The sequence below is a fragment of the Chanodichthys erythropterus genome, chromosome 10 (genome assembly GCF_024489055.1).
Source record: "Chanodichthys erythropterus isolate Z2021 chromosome 10, ASM2448905v1, whole genome shotgun sequence".
Classification (NCBI taxonomy): Eukaryota; Metazoa; Chordata; class Actinopteri; order Cypriniformes; family Xenocyprididae; genus Chanodichthys; species Chanodichthys erythropterus.
The window spans coordinates 35,564,657-35,584,140 of NC_090230.1; the positions used below are offsets into that span (position 1 = coordinate 35,564,657).

Sequence of the window (19,484 nt, forward strand, 5' to 3'; positions counted from 1 at the left end):
GCAGTTGGACATAATCAATGAATAGAACTAACTGATTCAGATGAACGAGACTGTCCTCCAAAGAATGACCCTATAGGTCATTCATGACCTATATTTACGTTTTAAAGTCATGCGCCCTCTAGCTGGCGTAAAAATAATGACAGTGTCATGTTACGTCTGTCGTCATGAAATTATGTATGACCGCCGTTACCAATCAAAATGCATGTTCATTTAAATGCAATGTGTGGACTTTTTACACGGTCCCTTACCCACCATTTGTCCTATTTCCATTTAGTATATATTTAAATATTTATACATACATGCTTATATTTCTTAAATATATACATGTATGTGTGTATTTATATATACATAATAATTATACACAAAACAAACACATATATTACGTAAACACAGACTCTTATTTTGTACATGATAACACGGTTATCGTTGAACAGCCCCAGCCTGGACTTTATTTTATGTTTCATTATGTTTGTGTGGCCGGCAGACGTCTGCAAGGGTCTGCCGGCATTACTTTCGTTTTGTATTTGTTTATTTTATTAAAGATTATTGTTTTAACGTTCGCCGGTTCCCGCCTCCTTCTTCCCGTACATACGAACTATGTTACATTGGTGCCGAAACCCGGGAGGAAGGAGGGACATGCTGTCGGAAAGCCCTCGCTGCTGAGGGGGATCGCTGTGCTGCCGAGTTCGGGCAGCGTGGGAGTGAAGACTGGAGAGGCTGCCCAAGGCGGTGGTACTGGAGCCTTGTGAAAGGTGGGACGGAGACCCAGATGCCGTGCTCCTGGGACAAGGTGGGGTGGCTGTCGTCCTGGAGGGAGTGGAGGAGTGCCGTCATCTGCCGTGGGCCGGAGCCTGCTACTGTCCGCCATGAAGGGGAGGAGCAGGGGACGGCGGACTCCATCGCCGACCGCCAGGAGTCGGTGGAGGATCGGGCCGTCCACCGAGCATCCAGTGCCATCACATGGCACCGCGAGGAAGAGCCTCTCGGCAGGCTGACGACCGACCGGCAGTGTGTCTGGGAACTGGACCCAGAATTTTTTTTTTCTTTATTTTTCCTCTCTGCCCTCTCTTGTCCTGTCGCTCCCCTTGCTTCTGTCTCCTTTCTCTCGTCTAGTCTGTCCTTACCCCCAGGTGCTACGGCCACCGAGACAGGCCCCCGGGGGGGAGTAAGCGCAGTCGTGGGAGTACCCCCCGGCCTGCGAGGGGTGATGGGGGTATGTGGCGACCAGGGCGGGCGAGAGCCGTGAGGGAACGGCGCAAGGTCGGTGGCGTGAGAGTCAATGAGCTCCACCTGGGAGGCGCACCGGTCTCGAGTCTCTCACGGAGGAGCTCCGGAAGCATAAAAGGAGGATCGACAACAGTGAACTTTATTTAATGTTTTATCATGTTTGTGTAACCGGCAGACGTCCGCGAGTCTGCCGGCAATTCTTACGTTTTGTATTTGTTTATTTTATTAAAGATTATTGATTTAACGTTCGCCGGTTCACGCCTCCTTCTTCCTGTACATACGAACTGTGTTACAAACACATTTCAGGAATTGTCAATATTTGACTAATCATTTGATCAGTGATTCATTTATTTGCATGAATAGTGTGAATGAACTGACTCAGATGAACAGAGGTGTTAAACTCATTTCAGGAATTGTCAATATTAGACTCTTTAAGGAGACGGTGATTTAAATGAATCAATTAATCATTTGATCAGTGATTCATTTATTTACATGAACAGTGTGACTTGACTGATATACTCAAATTAATCACTTCCCAGTGTTAATGAACGTCAAAGAGAGCATGATTTTTATTTTTTTATTTTAAATTTCTCAATAATAGCGGTGCAACAAACTGGTACAAAAATAGAACTTTTTTAGAGACTGCAAGACCTGAAGTAGGTGTGTCAGATAAGGCCGACATACAAAATGTGTAGTGCTGGAGGACCTTCAGGACAGGTTTGGGAACCTCTGTAGTTGCTGGTGAAACTAAGTACTGTAGTTGTGGAAACTATAAATATGTAGTTCATTTTAGTAGTGTTCGTACTTTTAGTAAGTTACCCCCCCAATACTGCAGACCAATCCTTTGTGTTAAATTGGTATGGCATCTGTCAATGTCATATCTGCCCACGTCAACATTGTGTATTCACTGTGTAGCCCAATGTGGTTAGCGAACTGCTGTTTGACTCCCTCAAAAACACCAGCCTTGATGTTTGCTGCGTTTTTATTCATGTATTCAGATGGAACACCGCTGGTGTCTCAACTCTGCCTCTTTTCACACCAGAGACGACCCGCTAAGGTTAACACCTGTCCGCGAACCGGTAATCTGCTCCATATTAAACATCTCAGTTAGACTGTGACCTGCATAATATTAAGCAATTATTATTTCACAGCAAGTCTTCATCGTGTCTTTGTGAGATATTGCTATTTTGCCAAGTTTTTCATCACAAAGTGTTTTAGCACCTATCGCAGACATAGCAGGAATAATCTTAGCACTAATCGCTAGTAACACCAAACTAATAAGTCTAAGAAAGGTACACAACCATATGAGTGGGTTAGAGGTTAGCACCCGCATCAATAAGATCAATAAGAAGCTGCAAATTACGAAAAATGAAAGGCACACAAGGTTTTGCTCTCTTGACAGGCCACCAAACTACATGATTTGTTGATTTATATTTTATGATCTTCTTGAAGGGCCATCAGATGTTATTAAATATTAAATGTCTAATAAATGAATAAATACCAAATGGAGTGGTGGTCAGCAGCAGCAGCTGTGAATGCTAAAACAGACTAAACGTACCACAACACATCTTCACAGAGAGCATAGAAGGAGTTCATCCACCTCCATCTTTCTGTTTACATGCTGGCTCTGACAGAGTGATAATTGGAGAGGGAGATACTCAAGCTAGCTGAAAAATGGAAATTCATAAATTGTCTTAATATGAGGATGAACAGATGGAGTTAAGCACGATTAGCCTTTTACTTGTTTCTAGCAGTGAGACGCATTTGCCGCCAGCTTCAGACATGTCTTTCTGTACGAGGCAAGAAAAAAAACCAAGAGTAAAAATGCATCTGAAGTCTAAAATGAAAGTCATGCGTGGGAGAAAATGCCAATTATGTCTCATTAGATAGTATGTTTAGTCAAGGTGTTAAAAACTAGACGTCCACCTGTTTCTGTTTCATGTTGTGGAGGCTGTGCGAAGAAAATGAGCAGCCTTGGGAGAAGTTATTTTGACATTGAAAGTATTTTTCATGCACAAAAGTTCATTGTGTCAACAATATCTAATAATAACAGGTACATACTTATGAGTTTTCAGAGAAATTCTGTCATTTTACTAGTTGTTGGCCTTCTGGCTGTTGTATGTACCAGCAAAAATGATATCTCACTTAAGTGTTTTGGGGATCCACTAAAATGTCTCATAATCCCTGTTTTATGGCTCAAAGTACTATAAAAATGCCATAGAAATGAACTATTATTCAGTTGCTTTAAAGCAGATGAGCACACTTGAGAGTTTTACAGTATATATCATATTAAGAATGCACAACAAGGGGGAAATGGTTCTCATTTAATTAATCTCTGTGCTAAACAGGCATCCAGGGAGTGTGACTCATGTGATCACAAAGCATTGCTTTAACTGCCTTGTTTGGTAATAACTTTACATCAAGGAAATATTAAAAAGGTGTGCTTATGCAATTGGCCACCAGCATTAGCTGTTAAAAGTTGGTCCTGCTTGTATAATAATGTGACTCATCTGGTTTAAAATAACCGGAAACTGATACATCGAAGAGTTTTCACCCTTGACTGAAACGGTATACTTGACAAAGCATGTTTGTCGGGATTTTGGTGTATAACTCTACTTGAAAGCTTATTTCAATAATTATGTGACCTCGGTGAGTTTTTCCAATGAAATAAAGGGTATGAAATGTCATCACTGGACATCATTTCAAGACTGTTCCTTTCTCTGTTTGCATTTTTAGTCTAATATATTGATAGTTTCCACAATTTTCAGGTTGAGTGTTTATTGAACACTGTGTATCATCAACAAACAACCAATGGGAGTTAATGAGAAAAAATAAATGGTAGTGTTGTTAAAAGTACTGATTTCGGTACCAAGTTGGTACTAAAATTTAAAAAATATGACGATACCAGACTTTTTCCCCTAGCATTTTGAGCGCTGATGAGCGGATTCTTAATGTAAATAGACATCTTAGATTCTCTTTACTGAATGCTTACGCAGATACTCACAGGAGCATTTAGACACCTGCTTTCAAACAAAGACTATAGAATAACACAAGATGTGTCACTCCTATTGTTTTGAATGGGAGAAAGTGTAACACGCAATATGACGGAATAAGTCCCGCCTTCTAAATAAGAGCCAATCGCCGACTGGTAAAGTCATCGCGTCACTACAGCGGCCGTTACAATCAGCAGTTTCTATAGAAACAGTCAGACGCGCACCTCCGAAGAGACGCGCATTTAGGTCTGCGCATGCGCATTAGCTTGATCCAGCCTGAAAAATACAGTTTTTTTGTCAAGATTCGAGCTTTTAGAAACTAAATTTATGAGCCGGTTGTTGGTAGGTTTCATTGGTGATTTCAAATATGAAATTTAATCGTAAGGTTGGCGAACAGTTTTGGAGAATTTGATGTTTCCCCATTCAAAGAGACTGCATGATGCCCAGGATGCCCGAGAGGCGTTTCAAAGATGGCCGCTGAGTGAAATGGCTTGTCTTAAAGGGACTTTGTTTCAAATGCTCTCACTTTCAAACACTTCCATGTGCTTTCAAACACTCCCATGCGTTAATCATTGTAGACAATCACAGACATATCTGTTGAGTGTGTGAACACAATGTCCAGTCAGATTTACGAATCTACTCAACAGCACTCAAAATGCTAGGGGGAAATGCTGATATTGTCTAATTTTTCAAATTTCAGTACTGACTAAGTCGGTACTTTTGACAACACTACCAAGTGGTGCTCACTGCACAGCCTCTCTCTGGACCTAATGCGTGGAGCTTGAACTAGTCCAGCTCCATTGGACCCAATGGGTGAAGTTATGTTTAGCGATAGGGTAATTGATTGGGTTAGGGTGTGGGTGGACATGCGCACTTACTAGACAGTCTCATTCTAGCGTTTAATGCTGAGTAGGACTCACTATGCATTCATCCATTTGAGAAACACCCCCTAAAACAGCAATGTCTGATTTGTGAATAATCTTCCCATTTGTGAATGAGTTCGGGTCTTTTCGTTTAACCAACTGATTCAGTTCACGAATCCATTATGAGTTATTAATGGATCACTGTTCTCGAGTTCAACTCACTGATTCAGTGATTTAGAGACTAATGGCTCAGTGAAGATAAATTAAAGATAAATGAAGATAAATAAAATCTAACATTTTGATCTGTTCCTTACTAAAACATTTAATATTGCTTTTTGTTGTTTACCAAAATTTTACAAGTGAAATCTAGTCATTTAAAAAAGGGAATCCGCGCCATCAGGAGTGTAAATTCATGTTCAGGTTTGTCACATGAAATCTCCACATTGACAGACTAAAAGCTGCTTGTTTTGAAAGTTTGTATGTTTATTTTTTATTGCCCCACTTAGGGGAAACTAGTTTTGCAACAGGATAACAGACATACAGATAATACATAATTCTTAATACACGTCACATAAATAAAATGAGTTCATAATCAATGTAATATACCTATGAAGAATTCAAAAAGCCAACAGCCACCTATACAAAAGAAACCTTAAATCGTTTTGTTGTTCCACCTGGCACTCTCAAATGATGCCCAGAAGGCAACAAATGGAATTATTTATATAATTGATTATCTAATTTCCTTAAAATTGAATGTGCCTTACTTGAAACCTGTCTATGATAAATGTCAATTGATTTACCCCTTTTACCTCTCCTTCCACCCTGACAAAGTTATTCAACCTATTGCTATTTGACAATGCAAGAGTGCCAAACCAAGCTATGACACAAAAAGAAAACACTGATTCAATAAATTCTTAATAAAATAAAATAAAATCATAATTTTGGTTAGTTCACCCAAGGGTGAACTAAGGGTTAGTTCACCCAAAAATGAAAATTCTATCATTAATTACTCGCCCTCATGTTTTCCAAACCCGTGAGACTTTCGTTCATCTTTGGAACACAAATGAAGATCTTTGTGATGAAATTGGAGAGCTTTCTGTCCCTCCATTGACAGCTATGCAACAAAAATTTGAGGAAACTGGTTGCCCTAAAAAAATTATGTAATGTGAACTTAATAATTCGAGTTCATTTAACTTAAAATGTTTTGTAATATTAATTACTTTGCAGTTATTATAATAACTACAAAGTAATTAATGTTACAAAACATTTTAAGTTAAATGAACGCGAATTATTAAATGAAACTCTAAAAACTAATTCAGGGGATCTTCAATCATTACTTATATATATTGTTGTGAAATAAAAAATCAAGTTCTGAAATGCTGTTAGACTTTTTACTTGTAATTGTTATTTTATTGAGCTTGGATAACACACACATTATGCCTATTGATTCGATATCATGACTTGTCGTAGTTTAACATTTTCAGTTAATCAAAATGTATTTAATTTTAAGTTCTGTTAATGTAGAATACAATCTGATGACGTGTAAACAGGTTTTTATTGTTTTGAGTTGTATGAACACTTCTTTTAATTTAGACGAACTTAAGTTAAGTGAAACTGGGCTGGGATTTATATTTCCCATCATGCTTTGCCCATGGCACTTGAAAGGGAGACTAAATGCTAAAATTAAGTGTTTTATAATGTTTTTTGTACAAGATTAATTGTAAGGGAGATTTAGCAGTAATTAGTGTTTTGTTATGCTAATTTAGAAGAGTTTCTGTTAATGTGGGTTTTTGGAGATTTACCATCATGGTGACAAGCGGTGCTTGGTAAGTTCATGCGTTTTATTGTGTCTACTTAGAAATGTGTTTTTATTGTGGCAAAAAAAAACGTCTTCACCTTACTTAAAACATTATGTTGGATCAACTCAAAATATTGCTTTGAATTAATGTAATTCTCCCAATTGGCTTAAGTTAACATGTTTTTTTGTTGAACCAATGTTTTATTTTTAAGAGTGCACACATAGTATATTTAAGTTCAATGTACTAAGCAAGTTAATTTGTTTGAACTTCCATTTTACTACAAAATTAAGAAAAAAAGCAAACAACAGCTCTTTGAGTGAAAAAAAAATAACGCACAGCGAACACGATGATCAGGGGTTCATGCACATTGATGTCCACCGCATGCGAGAGAGAACACTAGCTAACAGGAGAAAAAAGTTCTGTCGTTTAAACAAATGATTTTCACTGCTCACAAACAGTCTCTCAAGGGGGAAAAAATGATAAAAAGCTAAATGTTTGGAAAAAATGTCTGTAGAACTTGCCAAAACAAATGTTCCAACTTCTCATCAACAGCTCCTTGAATTCACACACACCATGACAAAATGGCGTCATTACCTGCCACAAACCAGTGTGTAGAAGGCGTGGTCAGGAGAAAAACTTAATAACTTAAGTGCATTTTACTTAAATTTATTAACACATTCAAATTACATCCACAAATTAGTAGAACATACTTATATTTTATAAGTAATGCAATCAAACTTAAATATTTTAAGTATATTGTAATTATATAAAATCCAGGCTAAAAATGCAATGTGGGGACAGTTTGGATTAATTATTCCTTTAAAACAAATGTGCTAGCTTCTTAGCAGTGGGTCCATTGACATGATATTTATGTAGGTTTGTTACGGCTTCGTCCAAGCGCGTCACTCCTCTCTCAGCGTGGCCTATGTCAGGCTCCACCATATTAACAGCTAATTAAGATCTGAGTGATTTCCCGTGGGGAGTTTGTTCTACTTAACCATCTTCCCAGAGCATGTGATTCCCACATTAATCTTTGGACTCCCGAGAACACTTCTATCGATTTGCAGTTCCCTGGGAGCCTGTCTCATCTTGGAAGTGATGAACAGGATTAGACTGAAATGAGCAGTCAGGGTAAGGAGGTGTTAATGCTGATGGAGAGGGAGGGAGTGTTCAGCCAATTTCTTGTCTTTGTTTTTATTTTTAAGTGCTTTGCTTTACTTGATCTTATTGAGTGTACTGGTGTGATGGCGTCTAATCGGAAGTAACCTAGTGAATAAACGTTTGTTGCATAGAGAATTGCAATTCTACTGACAATTAAATATTAGCAAGATCACAGTAATCAAAGATACTGATACACTACATTTTGAATAACTGAATATTTGGTTGCTTTCCTCAATTATTATTCATATATTAATATTCCTCTCTTAATATATATCTCATGAATTCAGGGTTGTGTGTCATTACAAATTGATGTGAGTTCCTTTAAAATTATTTTTTTAATTATTATTCTACATTTTCAGCATCATTACTCCAATCTTCAGTGTCGCATGATCCTTCATAATATGCTGGTTTGCTGCTGAAGAAACATTTCTTCTTATTATGATCATTGTTGAAAACAGTTGTGCTGCTTAATATTTTTGAGGAAACTGATACATTTTTTTATAGATTTCGTAAATAGAAAATTCAAAAAAGTTTTTTCAAATTTTGATCAATTTAATGTAACCTTGGATAATGTTTTTTGTGTGTTTGAGTTGTTGCCTAGTAACAAAACTCATGAGACTTCTGATTCAGGTGGAGTTGGCATTAAGGGGAATATTAAGTGTTGTTGTTTTGACAATGTTTCATGAACTGTTTCCTCCCGTATGGTAAAAACTTTAAGGCTGTGTTTTCATACACCACCTCAGCTCAAAATTATTTACCTCATCTGACAGGCCTGAGTGAACTCACTGAGGACTCCAGCTGCCCAACTTTATCAAAAGTTCTAGTTCAAACTAATTTATTTCATATTGAAACAGGAGGCTGGAGTGGAACTAATAAAGAAATGTGTGGAGAGGGATTTTCTTAAGCTAGAAAGCATTTGATTGGGCAAAAATTCATACACCCATTCAAACAAGAGTAGTGAATATATGTTTCCTTGAAAGAGAAAGTAAGTAAATTTTAAGTGAATTTATCTGTTAAAATTTCCTTTACACTTTAGCCTCAAAGTTAACAAATATGGGCTAAAAGCCATGCACACAAAACTCCAATTTTAAATTCATAGCAGGATTAAATATTTATTTAGTTGTAAATAAAATTAAGATTACTGGAGTATGTTTTACATGAAAATAAAAATTTCATGTTTAAATCACTGTTTCTTTTTAATTATCTGTGAAATTTACTAGTAATTTCTAAATGAAAATTGTTTAAAAGTAAATCCTACACCACATTTTCTTTTCAGTGTATTGAACCAAAAAGAAAAACATTTGTGACTTGAAATATAAAAACAAAACAATTAAAAAACTTAAATTAGCTTTTCAGTTTCAGCTAGTTGAAAGGTAACGTTTCCCATTTTCATTTAGTTTAAGTTGATGTACTAAAATAAAACTGAAATAAAAAGTTATAAAACTAAAACAAAGTTACTAAAACTTCAAATACAATTAAATTTAAAACAGAAAAATATTAATATAAAACTACAATAGTATCTCAATAATACTAAAATAACAGTGTTTCGTATAGGACCTTCAGTATGTCATGAACTTCATGTTCAGGGTGTCATTCTCTTATTTCTAAACTAATCATGAAGATTTGATATTTTTTAGTTAATATCAACTCTAAAGCAGTTCTTTTATGAGCTGTATTCACTGTTCAGGGCAAATGGCAAACAATCTGTCATCTTACAGTCTTTAAAAGGCTCTAGGCCTTTATGTTACTAATTATGAGTTTATTGTAAATACAACCATCCACAAGAGGAAACAAGCACCTCACCAGGGCACATCATCAATATTTATGCTGAACTGTGCTTTACACTCTCAGTCAAGTAAATGAATAATTTGTGAGTGTTATTGTTTGGTGAAGGTTTACTTTCCCTGGAATCAAATTATTAACAAGCAAAGATGTTTTTCTCAGGCACCCATGCAAACAGCATTATACCAAACATTATTCTCCTCTCAGCAGAGTGAGCGAGCCATGGCGTCCCTCAGGGCTGGATCCATTCCCAACAAACTGATTAGCATTGCATTTCCAATCCTGTCTGCAGTAATTAGTCATTTCAAAAGGAAACAATTGATTTTCACAATGTGTTTATAAGAAACCTTCACATTTTTGTGTATTTAAGACCCTTGAAATCAAAATCGGAGATGTTTAATCCATATCTGTTTGCGGTGAGGTCATATGCATGTTAGTGTACTCAAGAATATGTTATACTGTATGTTTTTGGGGTCTAGGTTTTCATGCTTGAAAACATAGGGTTTTTTTTTAAATGATGTGGACTTACATAGACTTCTTCTTAACGTCTTTAGCAAAATACAATCAACATGCAGTACATTCTATATCTTTCTTTTCAAATATACAAAATCCATTCTTTGTCTTTTAGTTTGTCAAGAGAATTAAAGCGCTGTTTTTGAAGAGTGGTGACATATGGTGCCGTAACCTAGATGGGATTGAGATTTAGGGGGGTGAGTGTAACGGAGGCAAGCTAGTAAGAGCTGTGAATGTAAACCTCACTCCCCTGGCCTCAGGAGGCACGTTAGCAACTTTGGTGTCCTTGTTAGCGTGCCTGCCCCCCATGTCAGAGACGCCAGTTCGAGTCCCGCTTGGAGCCGGTTGAGTAGGACCTGTTACATTTGGAGCCGTGACCCAGATGGGAGTGAGGTTTAGGGGGGTGAGTGTAACAGAGGCAAGCTAGTACAGGTGCTGGTCATATAATTAGAATATCATCAAAAAGTTGATTTATTTCATTAATTCCATTCAAAAAGTGAAACTTGTATATTATATTCATTCATTACACACAGACTGATATATTTCAAATGTTTATTTCTTTTAATTTTGATGATTATAACTGACAACTAAGGAAAGTCCCAAATTCAGTATTTCAGAAAATTGTGAAAAGGTTCAATATTGAAGACACATGGTGCCACACTCTAATCAACTCAAAACACCTGCAAAGGCCTTTAAATGGTCTTTCAGTCTAGTTCTGTAGGCTACACAATCATGGGGAAGACTGCTGACTTGACACTTGTCCAAAAGAAGACCATTGACACCTTGCACAAGGAGGGCAAGACACAAAAGGTCATTGCAAAAGAGGCTGGCTGTTCACAGAGCTCTGTGTCCAAGCACATTATAGAGGGGTGAAGGGAAGGAAAAGATGTGGTAGAAAAAAGTGTACAAGCAATAGGGATAACCGCACCCTGGAGAGGATTGTGAAACAAAACCCATTCAAAAATGTGGAGGAGATTCACAAAGAGTGGACTGCAGCTGGAGTCAGTGCTTCAAGAACCACCACGCACAGACGTACGCAAGACATGGGTTTCAGCTGTCGCATTCCTAGTGTCAAGCCACTCTTGAACAACAGAGAGCGTCAGAAGCGTCTAAAGACAAAAAGGACTGGACTGCTGCTGAGTCCAAAGTTATGTTCTCTGATGAAAGTAAATTTTGCATTTCCTTTGGAAATCAGGGTCCCAGAGTCTGGAGGAAGAGAGGAGAGGCACACAATCCATGTTGCTTGAGGTCCAGTGTAAAGTTTCCACAGTCAGTGATGGTTTGGGGTGCCATGTCATCTGCTGGTGTCGGTCCACTGTGTTTTCTGAGGTCCAAGGTCAACGCAGCTGTATACCAGGAAGTTTTCGAGCACTTCATGCTTCCTGCTGCTGACCAACTTCATGGAGATGCAGATTTCATTTTCCAACAGAAATCTATGGGGTAATGTGAAGAGGAAGATGTGACCCAACAATGCAGAAGAGCTGAAGGCCACTATCAGAGCAACCTGGGCTCTCATAACACCTGAGCAGTGCCACAGACTGATCGACTCCATGCCACGCCACATTGCTGCAGTTATTCAGGCAAAAGGAGCCCCAACTAAGTATTGAGTGCTGTACATGCTCATACTTTTCATGTTCATACTTTTCAGTTGGCCAAGATTTCTAAAAATCCTTTCTTTGTATTGGTCTTAAGTAATATTCTAATTTTCTGAGATACTGAATTTGGGATTTTCCTTAGTTGTGAGTTATAATCATCAAAATTAAAAGAAATAAACATTTAAATATATCAGTCTGTGTGTAATGAATGAATATAATATACAAGTTTCACTTTTTGAATGGAATTAGTGAAATAAATCTACTTTTTGATGATATTCTAATTATATGACCAGCATCTATAAGTGCTGAGAATGTAAACCTCACTCCCCTGGCCTCAAGAGGCGCGCTAGTGGCTGACACTAGAGACTGCAGTCTTTAGCATCCTTGTTAGTGTGCCTGCCTCCCATGCCGGGTCGAGTCGGACCGGTTACACATGTTCTAGTAGTCGGGGGAACCCCGGAGTGACCTTGCCATTGAATGAAACAAATAAAGCAAAACAATGGAGAACATGTTCATTGTTTACAGCAATAATCTGATATTATGCTTGGTGCTTGAGAAATGTCACGCCCCTTACCATAACAGGCCTTTATTTTTTGTATGCCTTGGGCAGGAATTATTTAAATGAGGAATATTGTGACATGTTTGTTCCCGTAAACTCAAGACAACAATTGAAGCATTTCAGGGAGTTCAGAAACAGTGTGTACTGATATAGAGAATAACTCCTTTTGGAGGGACTTCATGCTTTGTGATTTTGTAGATCTTTTTCATGTTCAACAAGCAAAATTACACACTAAATAAAGTTTAAAAAAATGTAAAAAGGCATAATAAGTCCCCTTTAACATAGGGTTCTTCAATGTGGTGTGTGTGTGTGAAATACAAAATAGTCTGGCTCCAGAAACTTTATTTCTATTTATGGTAATTCCCAGAGATTTTCAGTCTCTTTTTTGATAACACAGCAGGACTCTGACCCACAGTGTTCTTTCCATGATCACTCTGGATAATTGCTCTAGGCCTGTCTCTTTAAACTTAAAGCTGTGCAAGCGAATCCCTGTGGAGTCGAGTGATCTTAAGTAGCTTCTTTCAGTCGGAGTGTAATGTTTGATGAAGCACATATTTATGGACCATTGTGCACGAGGTTCTGTTATAAACCACCTTTTATTTCGAACCACACACTGCTTCATTTGTTTTAATTAACTTGTTTACAATTTTTGTGGCAGATTTTTCCTGCTGCATGAATCTGAATGCAAAACAGCTGCTACCCACCATAATCTGATGACATGATAATATTTCTGTTGTTACAGTACAGTTCAGTTTTGTGTGAAAATGTATGAACAAAAACATTATTTCACATTGGAAATGGAAAATCTGGATGAATACAAAGCATCATGACATAAAGAATCCAGCAACAGGTAATTTATGCATAGATAATTTGCATAGTACAGCCCACATATTGTATACTGCAGAAATAGCAAAAGTTGTAGGTTAATATATGCTACTTCAAACAATAATTTTGAGTATGAAGTATGACAGTATGCTAATAAACCATTTGAACTTATCCAGACAGTTTTTGTACAGCTAAAATAACTGAAAGCCGATGAAACCAGAAGCCTCGACACGTTAAAGTCACAATGGCCCCGCCCACTTTTAAGTTGAAAATAAGGCGAATATATGTTAGCATCTAGCTAAATTTATCACTTCATGTTTAGGTTTATTCATAAAATTTAAAACAGCCCGGATTTGATAGGCATTCATTCTTATTTGCACTCTAATATGATGTGAATGTTTTGTGAAGGGAATAAGTGCACTAAAGTCAGTTTTGTTTATCTCTCAGCAGTTGGTAATAGAAATGAGCCTGTGGTTGCAATTAAATCACAGTTTTCAGTGTCTTTTAATGTTAAAAATGATATAAACACAAGGGGAAAATTACTGTGATTTCAAACAAATCTGGGAGATTTGTTTAAGTTTATGGCTGGCCAGATTTCCTCTTGTCTCTTCTGACTCTATATAGAAGCACATTAGCATTATCAGTGCAATAGCTGCTTCTGGCAACATCTCTGTTTGTCTATTCCACTCTGGGATTCATCCAGAAATCAGTCTAGACAGGACAAACGACAATCAAAGCAGACAGAAAAGCGTAATGGAAATAAATGTGATCATTTGTTGCAGCGCAGAATAAACTTGCTCCTGTATTTTGAGAGGGTTTGTAAAGAGCAGATGCTTCTAAACCCACTTGTGTCATGAACTTCACTCTATAATTCGAGTAGTTTACTCTGCAGAAGTGTATCAGAATGCTAATTAAAACACTGACAGACTAGCTGCATCTCAATTCAGAGGCTGCATCCTTCGAAGGCTGCAAAGGTCAGACTGGGCGTTGTAAAAAGGGATGGCCTAGCCTACTTGTTCTTGTCGCCTAGCAACTGTGACAGCTTCCATTGATGAGTGGCAGCAAATAAAGACTTTGGTTGCAGTAACGTTTGTACTGGACTTTTTGGAAAGTTACATTAAACAAAGTTTTATTTTTATTTTTACATTTGTATCATTAGATATTTGAGTAAGCTGAAACCCAATACTGACGTTTAAAAGTGTAATTCTACAATTTCTCTCAAACAAAATCCTGTCCTCGCCAAAGCGCAATTAATTCTGTGGTAGGCAAGGTTGTGAAGGATACATCTGTTGTATCCTTCATTGCATGGGAAACAAAGGATGCATTTGGAGGCTGCATTTGAAGGAGCCTTTGAATTGAGATAAACTTTGTTGCTCTGCAGTGATGCAAACAGCCTTCAAATGTGACATTCAGAGGATGCAGCCTCTGAATTGAGACGGAACTACTGTGTGTAAATCAAGCATGACTGTCAGGAAGTTGTTTGTTAACTTTGCTTAATTATTAAAGAGCAACAACACAAAGTATCTTTACAGCGCCTCTTCTCATTCATCACAACTTCAGTTTGAATGTCATTTGTGCTAGAAATCTTGATGAAAATGTTAAATCAATTATTTTTTGTTGTTAAATTTTTAAAAAGGAACAAATGGAAGTCAATTTCTGCCATATCAGAAAAAAAAATCATGCTTTTGCAATTATGATATGAATAATCAAAAAGGTCTGAAGAGAGTTCAAACTGCAAATCTGACTCTGAAGTGGGCAGTAAAGATTGTGGCCAACCCCTCTCACCCTGGGCATGAACTCTTTTAGGCACTCCCCTCTGGCAGGAGGCTGCGGCCCATCAAGACTAAAACCTCATGCCACAAAAATGGTTTCTTTCCATTTGCAACTTTCCTAATCAGCAATACTCAAGACCCACCATGTTCTTTTATGTGCCTCCATGGATTACACATTACATTAAAAAAAAAAAAAAACTTAGTTTCATTAATGCACACAACTAATGCACACAACCTACTTTTGCACATTCTGCAGTAATGTACATTAATGTGTCTATTTTATTGTTCTTCCTGTTTATGTTTTTTCAGTTCTTTATAGTTTCTTTATGCCTTTACTTTCTCTTTCACTTTCCTATCTACAACCCGAATTGTTGGGACGTTTTTTAAATTTGAATAAAATGAAAACTAAAAGACTTTCTGTCACGAATCCTGTCAGTTCCGGACTACACTTCCCATAATCCTCCCTGCCAGTCACATGCTCACTCCACACCAATCACCCGTTGCCACATACAGCTTCGCACATTATCTGGACTATTTAAGACTCACTCACACACCACCTCTTTGCGAAGTCTTGATTCACCCTTGTTCAATTCCGAGCGTTTTCCTGTATTGATTGCCTGCCTGTTTCTGATCCTGTTTGCCTTTCGTGTACGACCCTCTGCTGCCTGCCTTTGGACTGTGTATTGTTTCATGACCTGTGAGTGATATCTGCCTGTCCTGACTACTGCCTGTATCCACGATTCTGCCTAGCCCTTGCTGTTCCTGTTTGCCCCTGCTTTGCCCCTGCCTGTATGACCACGCTCTTTTATAATAAAGCTTGCAAATGGAGTCCCGTCTCGTTACACTTTCAGATCACATGAGCCAATATTTTATTCATAATAGAACATAGATAACATAACAAAATGTAAACATAAAATTGTAAAATTTCTCAGCACAAAATGAGCTCATTTCAAATTTGATGCCTGCTACAGGACTCAAAATAGTTGGGACAGGGGCATGTTTACCATGGTGTAGCATCTCCTCTTCTTTTCAAAACAGTTTAAAGACGTCTGGGCATCAAGGTTATGAGTTTCTGGAATTTTGGTGTTGGAATTTGGTCCCATTCTTGCTTGATATAGGTTTCCAGCTGCTGAAGAGTTTGTGGTTGTCTTTGACATATTTTTCATTTAATGATTCGCCAAATGTTCTCTATAGGTGAAAGATCTGGTCTGCAGGCAGGCCAATTCAGCACCCGGACTCTTCTACGACGAAGCCATGCTGTTGTAATAGCTGCAGTTATGTGGTTTTGCATTGTCCTGCTGAAACACAAGGCCTTCCCTGAAATAGACATCATCTGGAAACCTTTATATACAGTTTCAGTATTCATAGTGCCTTCCAAAACATGCAAGTTGGACTCGTCTGACCATAGAACACTTTTCCACTTTGAAACAGTCCATTTTAAATGAGCCTTGGCCCACAGGACACGATGGCGCTTCTGGATCATGTTCACATATGGCTTCATTTTTGCATGATAGAGCTTTAGTTGGCATCTGCAGATGGCATGGTGGATTGTGTTTACCGACAGTGGTTTCTGGAAGTATTCCTTGGCCCATTTGGTAATGTCATTGACACAATCATGCCGATGAGTGACGCAGTGTCTGAGGGCCTGAAAACCACGAACATCCAATAAAGGTCTTCGACTTTTAACTTAATTAGTCTCCAATTAACTTAATTAGTTACTAGATGTTCTCCCAGCTGAATCTTTTCAAAATTTCTTGCTTTTCAGCCATTTGTTGCCCCTGTGCCAACCTTTTTGAGACCTGTAGCAAGCATCAAATTTTAAATGAGCTCATTTAGTGGATAAGTGTAAAATTTCTCAGTTTAAACATTTGTTATGTTACCTATGTTCTATTGTGAATAAAATATTGGCTCATGTGATTTGAAAGTCTTTTAGTTTTAATTTTATTCAAATTTAACAATGTCCCAACATTTCTGTAATTGGGATTGTATTAATATTACTAATGTTATTTTATTCCTTGTTTTTACTATTTCTAAACACCAGTACACCAAGACAAATTCCTTGTACATGTAATACATAATTCTGAAATTATAAATTAAAAAGTCATAAATGGCATGTCATAATTTCGACTTTTATTTTTATTTTAATCTCATAATTATAACTTACTATATCATAATTATGACTTAATATCACAATTTTGACTTTATTGCATAATTTCAAATTTCATAATTCTGGCAAAAAGAATTATGATAATTAATTACGACTACGATTTATTGTCATAATTTTGACTTTTTTATTTAATTATGACAGCATGATTTTTTTTCCTACTTATAGAAGAAATGGCTTCTATAAGGATCAGATTTTCAAACTACACATAGGGGGACTATCGTAAGGGGATGTATCAACAAATATGGGTTTCCATTGGCCAATTCCTAAAATATTACCCCAATCCTACAGTAAATATGTGGTTAAAGCCTTGGAATGACTGATGTCTCTAACTTTAACCCTAAAGCATATTGCATTATTAACCCATTTTACAGTAAGTTTAAATACTTGGAATTTGAAAAGATAACAGAAAAATGCATGTGGTGTCAATCAGTTTTGATGTAACTTGTATTAAATTGCACATTATAACTGCAAAAAAAAAAAAAAAAAAAACACTTTTCACATTCAGAATTTGTTTTGTTACATTTAAAATGTTTTGAATCTTATATCCAACATGCATAAATTATGTAATGCTGACTTTAAGTGAACTCTCTCAATTTCAATTTCTCAAAATAACATCAAGCTTCTTCACAAAACCTCTTCTGTTCTCAGTTAATAAAATAAATATGGCAGCTGGACTGAGAACTGAAACAAAGGTGAGTTGAAACTTGTGAAGAGAAGCAGAAGAATGGCTGTTTGTTCAAAATTAGTAATCTTAGACTCATATGATGTGACCCACCAAGAAAATGATCTGGAGGGGTTGAGATAACATCAGAGTTATTAGTTGCCCATTAAGCTTGATACAAACACTTGTGATCCAGCGGATGGGAACAATGGGTTCATTTTCAACGCCGAATCAATGGAATCAAATTCTTCTTCAGATTCACTTAACCGACAGCGAAACCACAGGTCATATGCCATTTGACTTTCATGTTCTAGGCATAAAGGTTAAAGTGTTGGGAAGATTTGTTTGAGTCCCAGGATGCCAAATCGGTGTTACCCTGTTGGTGTTCTTAAATTCAGAACCAGTGTGGCATAACCATACTTCTTCTTAACCCTGTAAAGCCTGAAATAATAGTCAGAAAAATCTGTTTTGTATTTAATGGAATAGTTTATCTAACCTTGATTATATATAAATATAGTTGCCACTCTATGTCTTCTAATTTCTTAGTAAGATTAAATTTAAATGCTTAGTTTAATGTTCAAATCTGTGTGTGTGTGTGGTGTATCATATTTGATACTCACATTTTAACATGATTTTTGTCAAATATAATGCATGAATAAAGTAAATCTAAGCTGTTTCAGTACATTAAGTGTTCATCTTGAAATATAACTAACAACATAAAAGTTAATCTTACGTTTACTTTATATAAATCAGCATATTTCACGGCAAAACGACCTGAAGAATTAAAAGGTCTTTTACTTCTTTAAAAATGATTTCAGACGACAGAAGGCATGTAGTATATTGTGTATAACAGGTTTTTTAGTTGATCATGTTGATAATTTAGAGGCCGTATAAATTTGGGTATCAAATATGATGCAGTCTTTATAGGGTTAAGCCTAACTTGTTTTCATATGCCCATGCACCATTATTAAAAATCGCCCACATATAAACATCATGAACTTACTTTTTAAGGGATTTAGTGCCCTTTTCTTGAGGTCAACCGCTGTTTAACTTTAAATGCATCATGTAGCACCTGTCATATCTTATAGTACGTCACATCACTTTCATTCACATGCTTGGAATACCTCATCCTGTTTTGTAATTCATCTTCCTTTCTGTGCAAGCATTTATCAGTCTGACAATGTGAAGCAACTCACCCAATAAAAGTGTATGTAAGACAAAAGATTTTACCATTCACAGCTGCACCAAATACAACCAAGAAAAGCTATATACTTTTGAAATCCTATAAATGTGAGCTGCATTCTTTAAAATGTGTGTCTGGCTGACAAATAGCTCAGGGACCTGTTTTATGACCTATGCAGACATTTTAATTGTATAAATGAGAAACAGAGTCACTAGGGAGACAGACTGTCCTGTGTTGTCCATAGCTTTTTGTTAAATATAGTCATTTTAAGACACGGTTGAGATGGTGGTGGACCCTCATGCAAATAGGTAGACATCGTAAAGGCCATCATTACCTTTGTATCATTTCATTAATTAAACGAATGAGCGTTTTATTGAAGAGACA

The 19,484-nt window shown here is 37.0% G+C and overlaps 1 long non-coding RNA gene across 1 annotated transcript in view; it reads right to left on the reverse strand.

The window, feature by feature from the left end:
• The window catches only part of LOC137029448 (uncharacterized), a 40,079-nt gene that overhangs the window by 19,741 nt on the left and 854 nt on the right, over positions 1 to 19,484 (reverse strand). The gene's annotated exons all lie outside the window — the stretch shown is intronic.